Raw genomic sequence first — 4,165 nt, 5'->3', positions numbered from 1 at the left:
TGTTTCCATCAAATTGATATACAGCATATATCAAATGTCCAATGGACAATAAATGCATATAATTATTATTATTTCATTTTAGAGTCTAAATAAGCAAGGAATGTAGAAAGAAACATATTGTTCGAAATATTGAACAAACATTTATTTTCTGTAGTGTACGACCCTATAACTGTTTCGCACGCTTAAGTCCTCTTTTAGAGGAAAAGGGGCCTTTTCACAGATTTTGGCATTTTTTAACTTATTCATTAAATGCTTTATATCGATAAATGTAAACATTGGATCGTAAAAGCTCCAGAAAAAAATCAAGAATAAAGTTTAAAAAAGGAAGAGAACATAGCCCGGACCAGGTTTCGAACCAGTGACCCCTGGAGTCCTGCCAGAGTCCTGAAGTAAAAACGCTTTAGCGTACTGAGCTATTCCGCCGAGTACACAAAGCTGACGTATTTTATACCTTATATAAGCAATCTTCGTAGTTTCACAAAATTTAACGACAAAAACAGAACTCTCCAAATTATTCAATCGTTTCGCGTTGCAACGCTTTATAATTTTTAGGTTTTAAAATCGTCAAAAGATGCATATAATGGCTATATTAGACCATGGTAAATGTTCAGTATTACTGTTTCCTCACAAATATCATAACTAAAACGAAAATTTGCGAATCTGAAACAACTTGTTTCAATTTGACAATTTACCAAAGCGTGAAATGATCCCTTTAAACTTAATTAATTTCACCCTTGACAAAATACGTCATGAAAATCATAATTTCAAAATATGTAAAAAATCTAATGTTTCTATATACTTACATTTAAGGTCAGTCAGTTACTTAAGCATTTTTTTAAAATTAAAGCTGACACGTCCGTATGAATTATCTAATTAGGAAAGCATAAGCATTTACTTTCTAACCAGGTACATATGCGTGGGAATTTGATTGCTGCAGCAGTCGAACACCACGATACTATGTTAGCTTGTGGTCAGTGTGTATCAGATACAATAAATATTGACATCTTTTTGTTCGAACTAAATGAGTTGGAGACTTTAAACTGTGTTTGAAAACATTCTCTTTCTATACATTTCCAATTTTGAATTTCCAATTTTCTAGATTTCAGCCTTGCAGAATGCTTTCCGTAGAAGCGAGAAGCACACGAATGAGTTAAAAAACATCATAAACCGTTCCGAATCATCAAATTAAAATGTTGTTGCCAAAATGTAATACCATATAAAGTTGGAATTGTAAAGTTATTTTATCACCAATCAAGCACCAAATGCATCAGTAGGTTGCAGCAGTGTAGCGATATTTAATGGAAGGGCTCGTCGAACAAAATACCACAAAACATCCCGATTTCTCTTTTGTGAATCCTTCGGATGTCTAGTAGAATGCAGGCTTAAATTTATAATGTTCGTGTATGCAACAGCTTTTCGGTAGAAGCAATAGAGCCAATTTTGAATAACGGACAAATGTAGAAAGAACTAACGGAATTATGTTAATATCTCGATTCGACATCGAGTCGTGCTTTACATCTGTTTTCGAGTCTATATTAAACATAATATCAGACCTATGTTCAAATTTATATTTCACCTCGAGTCTTGATAACTATTTTGAATGGCTGCCCAGTGAGGCTATCGCATTGTTGTATATCTCGGGCGTAGTTAAAAGTTCCGCGAAATTTTTACCGAAATAAGGGAGTTTTGTAATTACAAGCATAATGAAGTTATCGAGTTACACATGTTTTCGAGTACTAAACTCGAAGAGTAATAGTATTCTGAAAATGTATGAGTGATTTGCGAAAACCTGCCGATTCATGTAGTCAAGAACATACAGTCAATGCTTGTGTTTAGTGTTACAGGGAAGGTGCAGGAACTTCACCTTCGGGAAGATCTCACTCTACAAATAGCTACCAATAAAGCGGTTGCATAAACACCCAAACAAACTGGCAGTGGAATATTGAGTTAGTCCAATGAACAAAATTGAAGACAACACAACAATCTGGAGAATAACTACCACACAAACAGGTAACAAGACGGTACTGGAAAGCCAATATAGTGAATGTTGATATTCATGTCGTGAATGTTGTGTGAAAACGCAGTTTGTTTATTTCTGCGACTAAGTTTCAAAATCAACCAACCTTTGAAATGATAACACTATGAACCTGCAATTTATCGAATCCTCACCCCCAAAAAAGTAGCTCAGTGATAAACAACTCATGTTTGGGGATTCGGTGGACGACAGTGGCATAATTTGGATTAAACATAAATTGCTCAGTAAGTCTGAATAAACAGTTTACCCAACCAAATGACTTTGGCAAAGTTTTACGATAAAATTGAACTTTGAACCCACGTATTAGATGACCAGTACCTATTACAATTCTTGGGCTCCACGCAAAACTATCGCAAATCAACTTTTTTTGAGAAAATGATTATTCTGCGTTTTTCATAGTATTTAAATGATATACATATACTGTAAAATCAATAGCACTGTTTTTTATCCTGTATAGTTGAAATGGTGATAGGGAAAAATATCGTAACTCAAAAATAGCCATTTTTCTCCTGCAAGAGTATAGTCTTGCAAACAATAATGCATTACATCATGTAAATTATTTCATGCAAAATTATGGTAACTTGAATTTTCTGGGGCGCATGATTCATTGCAATATGTTAAAACATATTTTTGGAAATGTTTTTTTTTTATTTGAAGCATGGTTATAGTTAAGGTGTCCCACATTACTCACTAAAGTGCATTTAATTTCCCTTTGTTGATTTGTTTTCTGTTCACAACGATCATTGCAATTTAGATTCTATATCCATCATTTTTTTATTGTTGGTAATATGTTTTTTTCCTAGATACCTTACACAGAATTTCTCCTTAATTGTGCTTTATTAAGAGCCATTAAAATGTTGGACAGATTTCCGTCTAGTAGGCCCAATTCAATAACTGATTTTTTTCAATTCTTAAAAACACATTAACTACAGGTTATCAAAAACTCTCTGTATTGTCTTTAAAAAGAGTTGAATTATAATCTGAAAAACTGTTTGACAATGTTTGGGGCTTAGTAAAGAATAAAGGATATAACAATTGGGGAAATCCTTACTTGTTTCTGTAGATTTGTTAACACAACACGTTTTTCGACTCATACGAGTAAATGTGTCAGTGTGAGCTTAGAGTAAGTTAGAGTAATGTTGTAGAAATGTCAACATCGAAGCATAATTTAGCTTAGTTTTATTGCAAGTTTACAAAACAAATGTTATATGTCTTCAAAGATGGGTATAAAATAAAACATAATCATTTGCAAATTAATATTCTATTAAAAACAAGGCAAATGCGTCAAAAATTACCTATAGCGATGTATAATAATGATAGGCCAACACTGTCATACGTTTCCGACAAGATTATCAACTAGGTTCGTACTCATTGAAATGTATGTAGATTAAAGGATGCAGAGAATTGTATATAAGGAAAAACATCCGCAATATTAATTTTTACCGGTACTAGTTTGTTTTAAAGATGATTTTTGTTTCAATTATAAAAATGAATTTACATTAAGGCTATACGTCATATTTTTATCAGTTCTTGTTTTCATTACAGCAGACCTATGCTTTGACTATTTTCAATAAACTGTCTCAATTGTAATACTATTACGTTTTTAACATGTATAACATGTAATCAATAAAAATATACGTATATATATGCCAAGTATTATAGCGTTGTTGATACCAATTACTCTTACAAAATGATACTGATTATGCTGTTGATAATGAAAATGATGATTAGGAGAATGAACAAGATGATTGTTTTTGTTATAATCATTTAAAAGGTACAAAACATAATTTGACATCGGTAATGATGATTGAGGATGATATTACTTTGATAAATCTGAAATTCAAATGCAAATGTTAACTTATCCTTAGAGCAGTTGAGGAAAGCAGATAAGGGGATAGTGAAATGGACATTTGTAGTCCACGGAAAAATGGAATTTTGCAGCAGCTATTCAAAAGAATAGTGAAATTGAGGATGAAACTCAATGGAATGGTGAGGCAAATTGTCTACAAAATATTGAAGTTGAGGTCAAAAGTTTAGGTAAATGTAGGCAACTGGTTTATAGAATCATGAAGTAGAGGTCATTTGTCTTGGAACAGTATCCAGATTAAGTTTACAAATTCAGATTATTTG

This window comes from Dreissena polymorpha, chromosome 6 (assembly GCF_020536995.1).
Source record: "Dreissena polymorpha isolate Duluth1 chromosome 6, UMN_Dpol_1.0, whole genome shotgun sequence".
NCBI lineage: Eukaryota > Metazoa > Mollusca > Bivalvia > Myida > Dreissenidae > Dreissena > Dreissena polymorpha.
Note: the sequence above shows the minus strand (reverse complement) of the source record.